Source organism: Anolis sagrei, chromosome 1 (genome assembly GCF_037176765.1).
Source record: "Anolis sagrei isolate rAnoSag1 chromosome 1, rAnoSag1.mat, whole genome shotgun sequence".
Lineage (NCBI taxonomy): Eukaryota > Metazoa > Chordata > Lepidosauria > Squamata > Dactyloidae > Anolis > Anolis sagrei.
In genome coordinates this window covers 10,824,758-10,839,291 of record NC_090021.1, presented here as the reverse complement: position 1 = coordinate 10,839,291, position 14,534 = coordinate 10,824,758, and the positions used below count along the sequence as shown (strand labels likewise).

General features: G+C 40.9%; 1 long non-coding RNA gene across 1 annotated transcript; it reads right to left on the bottom strand.

Moving 5' to 3' along the window:
• Positions 1 to 6,638: 6,638 nt before the first annotated feature.
• Positions 6,639 to 14,005, bottom strand: LOC132762145 (uncharacterized). Its single transcript, XR_009630116.2, has 3 exons — positions 13,661 to 14,005; positions 9,118 to 9,237; positions 6,639 to 6,828 (listed from the first exon to the last, which is right to left on the bottom strand). It is a non-coding gene; the product is annotated as an uncharacterized lncRNA (long non-coding RNA).
• Positions 14,006 to 14,534: the final 529 nt, after the last annotated feature.

The following is a 14,534-nucleotide window of genomic DNA, read 5'->3' as shown; positions in this document are numbered from 1 at the left end:
AACTCTTGGATAACATATGTAGGGACTCAAATCTAATGCTACACAATTGATATTTCAGTATTTCATGAGCACTGCCCTTTCAGAACCTCAACCCACCTTGCTTTCAGTTTCAAAATTGCAATGCCCAAGAATGCAAAGTAGAATAGATCTGGCAATAGTATTGTTTTGATTGGCTTCATGCCCATTCATTTCCCGTATTGCTTCCTGGTTAAATTAGTACCTACTTTTGCTTTTCACACCTCTTATGTAAGAAGGATCCTTGAAACAAATACAAAGTGTTTGGGAACAATCTTATCATCAAAAGAGGTACTTCTCCCTGGTATTTAAATAAAGAGTATTTTCAAAGAGTGCCTTTTTAGGACCTTAACACACTAGAATGTTACATCTTAGCACAACATTGCAAGTTAACATTACTCTTTACTGGAGCTTCGAAGACACGCTGTGCCAAATAGTCTAGGAGAAAAATAATACATTCAAAGGAACCTTGAATAAAATAAATGTACGATATAGGTGGGCAGATTTGACCATGATGGTAGGATGAAATTTGCAAACTTTCCCACATTGCGAACAAAGATGTTCATAACTTCTAAAGATAATGATACATTTATGATAGCCTTGATAGTCATTCTGCCTTCTGTTCTCAAGCACTGTTTTTGTTGTTGTTTTGTTTACTTTCTTCCACACTGATAAGGGGCACCAAAGGTACTCATAGAATCAAAGAGTTGGAAGACACCTCCAGTCCAACCCCCTGCCAAGAAGCAGGAATATTGCATTCAAATCATCCCTGACAGATGGCCACCCAGCCTCTGTGACTTTCCAGTGTGTGCTCTGTTTGGAGGAGAGACAATACTGGTGACTCCTCTTGAGTGCATCTTCACTGAATAATTAGTATACTTTGACACCACTTTAACTGCCATGGTTCAATGCTATGATATCATGGGATCTGTAGTTTTACAAGGTATTCTGTAGCATTGCGCCATCGCAGGTAAATGGTTGTCGAATCACATTGATTCTAAGCTAGTCCAAGGAGAGCAGCGCCTCTGACTCAATCCTTCAATGGTTGTAGGACACTCAGATCTGTCATGTGGCAGGATGGATCTTAAAGTTCTTGTGGGTTTTTTTCGGTCTATATGGCCATGTTCTAGAGGCATTTCTCCTGACGTTTCGCCTGCATCTATGGCAAGCATCCTCAGAGGTGAGGTCTGTTGGAACTGGGGGAAAGGGTTTATATATCTGTGGAATGACCAGGGTGAGACAAAGGACTTTTGTCAGTATTTTTCTATCCGACCACTGCCACCAATAAATAAGAGGAGAACATCCCAATTAATGTGCAGCATGGTGTGGCTGAGTACTTTTATATTTTATCTATATGTGTTTGAGAGAGACTTGGGATTATTATGAGAGAAACTTGGTTAGAGGCACTTTTTAAAAGAAGTAACTCATTACCCTAACCAGAATCCTTTCTTCCAATTTCTTCAACCACCTTCTTCTGACCAAGTTTGGAAACTCTGGTTGGTTCAAAATAAGGCAGCCAGGTTGGTTACAGGAACATCCAGGGGTGAGCATATTACACCCATTCTAAAGTTGCTCTCCTGGCTGTCAATTGGTTTCTGGGCACAATACAAAGTTTTGTTTTATGAAATTTAAAGCGCTACATGGTTTTGGTCCTGGTTACCTACAGGACTGCCTTCTTCCATAAAATCCATCCCGCACACTTAAGTCCTCGGGGGGGGGGGGGTGACTACTTCAGAAGAAAGAACTCGACTGGCGATCGTCACCCAGAGGACCCCCTTTTTATTGGCCACCCCACAACTGTGGTATGACCTTCCAGAAGATATCCAACAGCTAATGAGCTGTCAGAATTTAAAACCCAACTGAAGACCTTTATCTTCCGGCAGGCCCACCCAGTTACTTTTAATCATGAATTTTAAACTTGCGTCTTGGGTTCACTATATTTTAATATTTCTTCTGTTTTATTTAATATATGTGTTTTGTAGAAATGTGTTCTAATATATGTATTTTACATAATGATTGTGTTTTAGTGGTATTGTAACCTACCTCAATCTACAAGGAGAGGCGACTAAGAAAGATTATTATTATTATTACAAGATCAAAATATTAAGACAATTTTAATTCTCCTGTGACTATTTCTTTTAAAGATAAGGTGGTGGGGTAATTCAATCCCATTAACAACAGTACACACAAACTTAATTTTGGATGTATTTCCATTAACAAACATGAGCTTTCCCGTAACACTGCTTTGTTCAAGGAAGTTGACAAAGTTTAATGGTAGATGGGGATGTTTGTCTATCATTTATCAGTAGTAATGGTATATTTGCTTTAGGCTGAGTATGTAAGATAATATTCTCTTGATCTTAAGTTTGGTAAGAAAGGGTTAGGGAAACTTGAGAAAGTAATACATCAACAGTATTTGTTCTCCTAATCCTTCCACCATGATACTGCCATCACTCAAACATTTATTTCAGCTCAATTTGGGCGTGTGACTTCTTTTGCCTCCAAACCATCCAAAATTGCACCTAGAAATTCAGTAGATTATTTTGCCAAGCAGCCAACCTACAAATCTCCCCAAAACTCTAAAAAGAGAGAAAATATATACTGAAAATTGGCCAAAATGGCAGTTTGAGGTGACATCACATCTTTTCAGGTGCACCAAATTGCACTGGTGCGGCACAATGGGCGAGCAGAGCACAGGTGTCACTACCTGCAGGCTCTAGCTAGCAATGTAGGCCACTCACAAAAGTCCTTTGGATTTGGTTTTATTACTCAGATCTCTACAGCTCAAGAAAAAAAAGATGCTAGTGACATTTTTGGCCAAGTCCCCTGCTGCACTATGTGTAGTCTGACATGGTGGTTGTGAGAGTGGTCCAGCATTTCTGTGTTCTCAAATAATATGCTGTGTCCAGGTTGGTTCATTCGCCCAAACACGAATCAAGGAACATGAAAGGCACTGCAGACTACTTCAACCCAAGAAGTCAGCCATAGCAGAGCACCTGATGAACCAACCCGGACACAGCATATTATTTGAGAACACAGAAATGCTGGACCACTCTCACAACCACCATGTCAGACTACACAGAGAAGCCATTGAAATCCACAAACATGTGGATAATTTCAACAGAAAGGAGGAAACCATGGAAATGAACAAAATCTGGCTACCAGTATTAAAAAAAAACTCTAAAATTACAACAGCAAAACAACAGAGAGGAAACAATCAGGGACATCTAATCACCTCTCAACAAAAGATTGCTCCAGGCACTGCCAGGCTATCAAATGCTAATCAAGGTGGTCAGTTGAAACATTCACACCTAGCTCCAGCAGACAAGAGTCCTTTGTCCCACCCTGGTCTTTCCACAGATATATAAACCCTTTTCCCTAGTTCCAACAGACCTCACTACTTATTTATTTATTTTTATTATTTATTTACAGTTCTTATATTCCGCCCTTCTCACCCCGCAGGGGACTCAGGGCGGATTACAGTCAACACATATATGGCAAACATTCAATGCCAGTTTGACAAACAACGTTTAACACACAAATACACCGAGGCTATTTAACTTTTTTTCTGGCCGCCAGGGGAGCTGCTGCTTTTCATCGTCCATCAGCGACACCGATGAAGTTCTTCCGCATTCCACATTCCCCGGAGTCTGTTTTCTTTATGGCCTCATAAATTAGTTAAATTTAGCCTCCCACACAAGGTGGTACCTTATTTTCCTACTTGACAGATGCAACTATCTTTCGGGTTGCAAAGGTCGACAACGGGCTACACAATGGCTGGACACCCACTCCAGCCCGGGCTGGCTTTGAACTCATGACCTTTTGGTCAGAGTGATCTTAATGCAGCTGACACTCAGCCAGCTGTGCCACAATCCACTTCTGAGGATCCTTGCCATAGATGCAGGTGAAACGTCAGGAGAGAATGCCTCTAGACCATGGCCATATAGGCCGAAAAAACCTACAACAACCCAAATAAATTGTTACCCTTTTAAATAAGATAATGGAGCCTGAAGAAGAGCCAAGGGCTGCAAAACAGCAATAATGAGCCACAGAGTGCATTTTACCTATCCGGATTCAGAGACAGGGGTTTATCCCACCAACCCTAACAACTCAAATGATTGCTGGAGAGAGCCTGAGGATCAGTGAAATGGTGAAACCCCCTAGCCCTAAAACCGAAGGGAAGGGAAGCATGGGAAGCCCACCCATTGCTGCCAATGGGACAAAAATCAGGCGACCAAACTGTTACTGTTCCCCCTTTCCTTTTCTTTCACTGATATTTCCATACCAGAGGGGGTGTAGCATTCCGTGCCATCTGAATGGATGGTAGGGCTGGGCGGTTTCGTTTCGTTAATTTGTAATTCGTTAAAAATTCGTTAATTTTTTAATAACGAAGCGATAACGAACCATTCTGGAGCAACTTAAAAACGAAACAAATTTTTAAATACGTTTTGTAAATGCTTCGTATTTCGTTATGTATTCGTTTCGTTATTGGTTTGAGGTCGTTTCGTTATTATTTCCGCATGTCTGGGGCAAGTTTTATAGTTGTTTTTTGTTTAACTAGTGAAAAAAAATTATAATATCACACCAACAGTCAACAACAGAGGGAGAGGGAAGCTTCAGAAGTTTTTTTAGCGTATTGCGCGATCGCGGCCGCCATTAACGAATCGATTCGTTATTGTTTCGTTATTGTTTTGTAATTTTTTTACCATTTACAAAATTTCGTAAATATCGAACTTTTTTTAAGGAAAATTTTGTAATTATTTTAAATAACGAAACGCAAAACCCCCCAAAAAACGAATCGATTTTAGAAACAAATTTTTCTGTTGTTACCCAGGCCTAATGGATGGTATGAAATGGAAACATGAAATAAACAGATGACACAAATACCGGGCCCATGACTCCTGGAGAGAGAGATATTTTAAAGTTCCATCCTGATCAAGAAGACTGTACCAGGAACTAAATTCCTGTTTTGTTCAAATAATTCCCTTTCTAATAGCAGTTAACCTGATAGCATCAGTTTCGGGAACTGCATGGGTTTCTGTCATACTGCATTGAAGTTTTTGTTCTGAAACCAAGAAGGATCTGTAAGTACTCATTGACCCAAACTTGTGCAAAGTTCTCTGTACGCCAGGGGCGTTTTGACATGTTAATCATTTTCCATTCCTGCTCATGAGCAAGGAGGGAGTTCTTTACTCATTTGCTTCTTGAAGGAAGCAATGTCGTTTTAGCAAATTTCCTCATGCTGTAAGGATTTTACAAAAGCTATGCAGTTTTTAAGACCTACTCACAATTTAGGACCTATCTTGCACAAAATTTGCACATGGTTGTTTTCTACAGAAAATAGCATTTCTGTATAAGAAATGGGATTATTTTCTGCACAGAAATGGTTCCCCATGTTAGACCACACCTGGAATATTGTGTCCAATTCTGGGCACCACAATTCAAGAGAGATATTGACAAGCTGGAATGTGTCCAGAGGAGGGCGACTGAAATGATAAAAGGTCTGGAGAACAAGCCCTATGAGGAGCGGCTTAAGGACCTGGGCATGTTTAGCCTGAAGAAGAGAAGGCTGAGAGGGGGTATGATAGCCATGTATAAATATGTGAGAGAAAACCACAGGGAGGAGGAGGGAGCAAGCTTGTTGTCTGCTTCCCTGGAGACTAAGACGCGGAACAATGGCTTCAAACTACAAGAGAGGAGATTCCATCTGAACATGAGGAAGAACTTCCTGACTGTGAGAGCTGTTCAGCAGTGGAAATCTCTGCCCCGGAGTGTGGTGGAGGCTCCTTCTTTGGAAGCTTTTAAACAGAGGCTGGATGGCCATCTGTCAGGGGTGCTTTGAATGCAATATTCCTGCTTCTTGGCAGAATGGGGTTGGACTGGATGGCCCATGAGGTCTCTTCCAACTCTTTGATTCTATGATTTCTCAACCTTAAAACATGATAATACAATTTAAAATATAATCCTATGGGGATTCTGTGCAGAATGGGTCCTGAACTATGAAGAACTTTTGAAAACTTCACTCAACTATGAAAAATGTTGAAAAGGGGAAACAAGCTTGGAAATAATCTCGTTTCTATATCTTTGGCCCCTTCCAGACATGCCCAAATCCTAAAAGGAACTGGGATTTTATGACATGTCAGAGCTTTCTCTGTGGGTCCTAAGGATACAGCCAAGCCCCTCTGGTAAGTCTAGAGGGAAAATGGGGGGCTGAGAGGGGAGGATGGGAGTGACATCTCAAAACTTAGGCTCTTAAAGCTCGAAAACTGGGATGGTAATGGTGATTGACTTCTGGAGTAGCAGAAGGTGGTCTCGAGAGTCAATCCCCATAGGCACAACATTCTAATTTTGCAGTAAAGTCTGGATATTTCCAGGTATTTCTTTAATCCAGAGGAAACTGGGAAATCCCAGTTTAGTCCAGATTAATTGGAATCAACCTGAGGTGTCATTTGGATGCCAAAGGTTAATCTGCAACCCATCACAGTTTATGTGGAAGAGACCTTCTAGACCTTGACTTGATCTTAAACAGATTGCCGCTACTCTCATTCCTTGTACTAATTGCCAATTATAATTCATGGGATTAAATTAAACATGATAGTTTTGCATTGATTTAATAAGCGATCTTTTTTGATGGTTCAGCAGATTTATTCCACAAAAGTCAAAGTTATACTGCTATCTTTGAGCAACATCTTCTTTGGAAATGGCAAGGCATATCCAGGATAATGCCCGATGGACAAGTGTCATTGGGTAGCCGCAGACAAAATCCACCGAGAGAACTGCAGGTAAGGAGCATGGCTTCCACTGGGATCTCCCCTGTGAAGAGAATAGAAACAACAAAGACTCATTGAGATGTCTATTATTCTGAACAAATATGTGCTGGCACTAGGGCTGGGCGGTTTCGTTTCGTAATTTCGTAATTCGTTAAAAATTCGTTATTTTTTTTGATAACGAAGCGATATTGAACCATTCAGGAGCAACTAAAAAACGAAACGAATTTTTTCCAATTCGTTTCGTAATTGTTTTGGGATTGATTCATTATTGATTCATTATTGATTCGTAAATGTTTCGTTATTATTTCCGCATGTCTGGTGCAAGTTTTAGGGTTGCTGTTTGTTTTCTCAGTGAAAAAAAATATAATTATCACACCAACAGTCAACAACAGAGGGAGAGGGAAGCTTCAGAAGTTTTTTTAGCGTATTGCGCGATCACGGCCGCCATTAACGAATCGATTCGTAATCAATTCGTAATTGTTTCGTAATTGTTTTATGATTTCCGAAATTTCGTAAATATCGAACTATTTTTAAGGAAAATTTTGGAATTCTTTTAAATAACGAAACGCAAAACCCCCCTAAAAACTAATCGAGTTTAGAAACAAATTTTTCCGTGTTTGGACAGCCCTAGCTGGCACATATTCTTCAATACCATGTGCACTATTTTGGCCCCATTAATATTCTGGGAAATTTCTATCTCGAAAACTCCAACCTGTGTGGTCTATAGCCATATAAAAAGGACCTGAAGGAGGGTTTGCATGCAAACAGAGACCCCCATCTACACTGCTATAAAATGCACTTTCAAAATTCAGTTTTTAACTGCATCCTATGACAGTGTAGACTCATATAATGCATTTCAATACAGTTAAACTGCATTATGAAACTGCATCACATGGAAATGTAGATGGGGCCAGAGAGAACATGATAAAAGGAAGGAAGAGTGATGGAAATATGGATTATACAACAAGAACAGCATGTTGTTTCAGCTGCATGTGCATAGATTACAATTATGTATGGAGGATTTGTTGCATGAGCTTCCTCCACAGAATTCTGGGAATACAAGAATGCACACACACATAACATACAACTATAGGGATCTACAAACTCTTAGAACAATGATTTTCAAATGTTATATTTTAGAGTAGCATAAAGATCCAGACATCTGGAAAAATCTTCCCTACTTCAAGAAACAGTTGTTGAGTGCTGCACCCACTAAAGCTGATCTGCCAAGTCAATGTAAGCAAGTTTTAAGATGGAGTGGGTTGAAAATCACAGTTGGATGCAAGTTAGATCCCATCTCCCTGTCCTTTATTGAAAACATTTCATACAATTCTGTAACAACTAGGTAGGTACATGAATTAGGAGAGATAGAACCACCACCAACTCAGATTTGTGTAGATTTGGTATGTATTTACAATGTTTGGTATGTATTTACAAAGCTTTTACATGCTTTTTTTTTGGTATTTGTATTAGCTGTCCTAGAAGACCAGCCATCATCAGTCATTAGTAGGATTATATGTCTATCAGTCCATATGAAAGCTTGCTTTCTTCAGAGTTGTTGTTGTTGTTGTTCATTCGTTCAGTCATTTCTGACTCTTCGTGACCTCATGGACCAGCCCACGCCAGAGCTCCCTGTCGGCCGTCACCACCCCCAGCTCCTTCAAGGTCAGTCCAGTCACTTCAAGGATGCCATCCATCCATTTTGCTCTTGGTCGGCCCCTCTTCCTTTTGCCTTTTGTGTATGACTAGTTCCAAATCATTTTTAGGTCTATCATGGTGAGGACAACGTTTTCCTGACTTCTTTCTACGGTGTCTTGGAAGGATTGGAAGGAAATAATTTCCAAAAGTAGATATATGGGCATTGTACCATCAAAAATGTCAAGCTCCTTGTCACTCACCTTGGCAGAACATTTTGACCAACTCTAAATGGTATCTGTCTCTCCACATACACCCAAACAAATCCCCAAATTGTGTAACATCGATCTTCCCTCACTCTCATTTTGTGGAATTTTCAACTTGTAGGAGGCCAGCATAATATAGTACAGGTTGAGTATCCCTTATCCGAAATCCATGGAACCAATATGTTGGAGAAGTAGCCCATGGCTAAATATAAAATTTACTTGTGCTTCATATATTTCTTAAAAATATAACCTTAAGGTAATTGTATGCAATATTTTATATGTTTGTATGCATTGCACCATAGAAAGAAATGTTGCCATTATCTCAACCACCCATTTGGACAATTATGGATTTTCACATAAGGGATGCTCAACCTATATCTCAATATCACAAGACTCACTTCCCACCATGAATGAGTTTGTTCATCACTTACCTTGCAAACCCAGGACCAAGAAGAAGATAACAGCAAAGAGACAATGAAGGATCTTCATGATCAATGTTTATTCAGTATAGTACTATTCTTGTGAAGAAGATACCCCAAGAAGAGAAAAACCTGGGTTAGAAACAAAGGATCACAGGAAGAATGTATTAAGCTTTTAAAGATTCAAGTGCACAAAATCCTTCCAATTCATCACAGGCATGAATATCTACTGAAATTCTAGTGAGCCACCCACTTAAGGCACTGCAACCTACTGTGTTCATCACATGGTTTTGGTTTCAAATGTAAGGAAGAGCATTCTTTCCGTTTCTAAAGAATTTCAAATATTATTTCCTATGCTTCCTGAGCTGGTTGACAAGTGACTTTTTGGTGAATTATTTGGATAGAGATGGACAAAATGGCCAATTCTGTCATGTGATTGCATTTGTTGTTCTCAGCTTTAAAATTATATGTTTACCTAATTTGTGAAAGGAGCCAAACTGCCCCTTTTGAGAACACATATCTTGAGCTCTGCCATTACCCAGGAGGGAGGATTTGCAGGGAGTTCCTTCTTTGTGCTTTTACTCATCTTCTATCCTCCTTCCCCCATTTCCCTTACAACTAAGCTGCCTTAGTTAGGAGAAGATGGGGCAATGCTGACAGGGGACAGGGAAAAGGCAGAACTACTTAATGCCTTCTTTGCCTCGGTCTTCTCACAAAAAGAGAGTCTTCAACCTCAGCAAGATGGAGTGGATGAGGGATTGGAGGACATCCAACCCCAAATTGGGAAAGAAGTCGTCCAGGAATACCTGGCCGCCCTTAATGAGTTCAAGTCCCCAGGGCCAGATCAACTACACCCAAGAGTACTGAAGGAACTAGCGGAAGTCATTTCGGAACCATTGGCAGCCATCTTTGAGAGTTCTTGGAGAACGGGAGAAGTTCCAGCAGATTGGAGGAGGGCCAATGTGGTCCCAATCTTCAAGAAGGGAAAAAAGGACGACCCAAACAACTACCGTCCGGTCAGCCTCACGTCAATACCGGGCAAGATTCTGGAAAAGATTGTTAAGGAAGCGGTCTGCAAACACTTAGAAACAAATGCAGTCATCGCTAATAGTCAACATGGATTTATCAAAAACAAGTCATGCCAGACTAATCTGATCTCTTTCTTCGATAGAGCTACAAGCTGGGTAGATGCGGGGAATGCCGTGGATGTGGCGTACCTGGATTTCAGTAAGGCCTTCGACAAGGTCCCCCATGACCTTCTGGCAAGGAAACTAGTCCAATGTGGGCTAGGCAAAACTACGGGGAGGTGGATCTGTAATTGGTTAAGTGGACGAACACAGAGAGTGCTCACTAATGCTTCCTCTTCATCTTGGAAAGAAGTGACAAGTGGAGTGCCGCAGGGTTCCGTCCTGGGCCCGGTCCTGTTCAACATCTTTATTAATGACTTAGATGAAGGGCTAGAAGGCAGGATCATCAAGTTTGCAGACGACACCAAATTGGGAGGGATAGCCAATAATCCAGAGGACAGGAGCAGAATTCAAAACGATCTTGACAGATTAGAGAGATGGGCCAAAACTAACAAAATGAAGTTCAACAGTGACAAATGCAAGATACTCCACTTTGGCAGAAAAAATGAAATGCAAAGATACAGAATGGGGGACGCCTGGCTCGAGAGCAGTACGTGTGAAAAAGATCTTGGAGTCCTCGTGGACAACAAGTTAAACATGAGCCAACAATGTGATGTGGCGGCAAAAAAAGCCAATGGGATTTTGGCCTGCATCAATAGGAGCATAGTGTCTAGATCTAAGGAAGTAATGCTACCCCTCTATTCTGCTTTGGTTAGACCACATCTGGAATATTGTGTCCAATTCTGGGCACCACAATTCAAGAGAGATATTGACAAGCTGGAATGTGTCCAGAGGAGGGCGACTAAAATGATCAAGGGTCTGGAGAACAAGCCCTATGAGGAGCGGCTTAGGGAACTGGGCATGTTTAGCCTGAAGAAGAGAAGGCTGAGGGGAGATATGATAGCCATGTATAAATATGTGAGAGGAAGCCACAGGGAGGAGGGAGCAAGCTTGTTTTCTGCTTCCTTGGAGACTAGGACGCGGAACAATGGCTTCAAACTACAAGAGAGGAGATTCCATCTGAACATTAGGAAAAACTTCCTGACTGTGAGAGCCGTTCAGCAGTGGAACTCTCTGCCCCGGAGTGTGGTGGAGGCTCCTTCATTGGAAGCTTTTAAGCAGAGGCTGGATGGCCATTTGTCAGGGGTGATTTGAATGCAATATTCCTGCTTTTTGGCAGGGGGTTGGACTGGATGGCCCATGAGGTCTCTTCCAACTCTTTGATTCTATGATTCTATGATTCTATCTAGATATCCCTCTCTCCCTCTTTCATTTCCTCCTCTCCTTTTTATTTCCTTTCCCTTCTTCCGTTTCCTTCTTTCCCTCCTTTCTCCCTCTCTCTCCCCTTCCTTGTTTCCTTCCCTTCTTCCTTACCTAAGGTTGCCTCTTTCCCCTGCCCTCTTCCCCCTCCTTTTCTCAAGATGGAAAGCATGCAACACACAAAGCCCTCCTCCTCCCCATCCAGAAGGAAAACTGCTCTGAGTCCCCTCCAGCAGAGAGGGTGGTCTATATATAAAGTATTTATTGGGGGGGGGGGGGGAGAGAAAAAGAAAGGAAGGAGACCAGGTTGACCATGGCTGACCTCCTCCTCCTCCTCCTCCTCCTCCTCCTTTGTGGCCTGGTTCAGGTTGTGAGTTAACAGGGACTCTTTTTACTCTCCCTCCTCCTTTCCTCTCCTCTCCTCTCCTTCCTTCCTTTCTTCCTTCCTTCTTCCAATATGGGAAAGGAGAGAGAGAGAGAGAGAAAGGAGGAGGATTGCTGGAATGGAAGGGATTGCTATAGCAGGATGTCTCTCCTGCGAAGGCAAAGTTTTTGCAGTTTAAAAACATTTCCCCATGTGTTTATGATAGAACCAATTAGGAAATGACATTTATAACCCAGGAACAAAAAACATATTCCAGGAGAGAAGGTGATAACTCTGTGCCAAAACAGTCCAAAAATGGAACAAAATGCACACATATAGTTGCTCGTATAATCTATACCATTTTCAAAGAATGTTTATGAAATGTCAGTATTTTTACAAAAGGAATAGATATAACTCTAACATAGCAGGAATGAACTAGTTTGTATTTATACATCCACTGGCTCCCAATTTGCTACCAGGCACAATTTAAAGAGCTGGCTTTAGCCTATAAAGCCCTTAATGGTTCCGTCCCAACTTACCTATCCGAATGCATCTCTCCCTATGAACCCCCTAGGAACTAGGGATCATCTGAGGAGGCCCTGCTCTCGATCCTGCTTGCTTTACAGGCGCATTTGGCGGGGACAAGAGACAGGGCCTTCTCAGTGGTGGCCTCTCAACTGTGGAACTCCCTTCTGGGGATATTAGATCAGCCCCCTCCCCCCTGACCTTTAGGAAAAGAGTGAAAACCTGGCTCTTCGTGCAAGCTTTTGGAACCTCATTGTATTGTGAACGAATATGGAATGGCTTAACGATGCAAATGGACATGGATTTTAACTCAGAAGTCATTGATTTTTTATAGTTTTAAACAGTTTTATTTTGAATTTTATTACGTGATTTAATCTGTTTTAAATTATGTATATGTGTGTGTTCGGCATCTAATTGTTGCCAGTTTGTACGTCGCCCTGAGTTGCCTTCAGGCTGAAAAGGGCGGGATAAAAGTGTGGTAAAGAAATAAAGAATCAATACCTGCACAATGGTGACAATCAATAATACATTGCAGGCATGAAAAGCCTTTCTGTAGCTGAATAGCAAGGAAGGGTCATTGCTATTTCTCTGCCTCCATTCAGATATACAGCACAATCTCTATATCCACGGGTAACACATTTTCAGACCGTGCATGGATACACAAATTGCAAATAATAGTAAATCTTACAAATTAAAGACTTCCAGACCAATGATACCTTTGAGTAATACTAAAAGATCTAGAAAATGCCAAGCAAAGGCATATTTGCAGGATGTGGATAAATGAAACCATGGATACTGGTTCTGTTGTACTTTAATAGTCACAATTAATGGTGTAAACACCCTCCCCATATTTCTGTTGCTTTCCTGCAAAACCAGCTCTTTGAATTAATCTTTAGATTTTATCACAAATTCTACAGTTTGCATGTGCCTGTGTGTGCATTTGGTTTTTGTTTTGATGTAGGTTTGTGATTAGTTACAGTAGCTAGAATGTAGCATTACATATTGCAAAATCTTGTTTCTCTCTATTATTGTTGCCTTTCTATTATACTTTCTTGAATGAAAAAAATACTTACATATCAAAAAGATTTCATCACCATATTACGGTTTCAGTATCGTAAGGGTGATGTGTATATGTTTTTTGAAAATTCAATTTATCAAAGGAAATTGTGGAAAATGGGAATCATTTCTGCCTAATCTTCTCCCCCTGTCAGTTTGAATTCTCTCCTATATGATCCCACTTTGCCAGAATAAAACAAAAGAAAACAAATGCATTCCTTACCTTTGTGTTCAGTCAAGGACAGCAAACCAGCTGTGGGGGAAATCTCAAGGACATGTGGATTGATTGTCTGACTCAAAGCAAGAACTGACTGCCTCTAGCAAGGTTAGCAACATCATTTCCTGACAGAATCATGGGGGCTGTAGTTTTCCCATCCTTTTGCATTCAGGCAGCAGAGTAGAAAACTGCAAAGTCAACGATCCCACAAGGAAATGTTTTAGTGTTTCCTTTTTCCCATACCTAGTCTGATTACAGCTTGGTTGGACTGGATGACCCTTGCGGTCTCTTCCAACTCTGTGATTCCATGATTTCTCTCTGTGACTATTGCTCTCCTTTCCTTTACGAAGAGAGGAGATTCTGCAAAATGACAGTGAATATTGGTAGGTTTGCATGATCTGTTTTGAGTTGAGAGTTCTCATGCTTCACTAATCTACACACTCCAGGATTTGATAGGAATCTGCTGCCATGGTAGCGGAAGTGACGTCATAATGCAATTGCAGTGTAAAGTTGGCCTCCATATCCAGATTTTGCATCCATGAATTCAAACATCCACAGCTTGAAAATATTCAAAGAAATCGCCAAAAGAAAATCTTGATTTTGTGGTTTTATCAAAAGGATACAGTTTACTACACTATTATAAATAACTAGTGGTCCCCGTCAGGCGTTGCTGTGGCCCAGTCTGGTGATATGGAAAAATAAAGTAATGAGAAAGTGTTGGTTTCTAATATATGTAATGTCTTGATGCTTGTGGGTAAACAGTACTTCTTGTTGTTTCTTTTTCAGTGTTGATGTGGAGATGGTCTGGTTTGCCTACTCTGGAACATGCAACATATAATTGTCTTTCTTTAGGGGTCCCTTTCAAATATTTGATACTGCA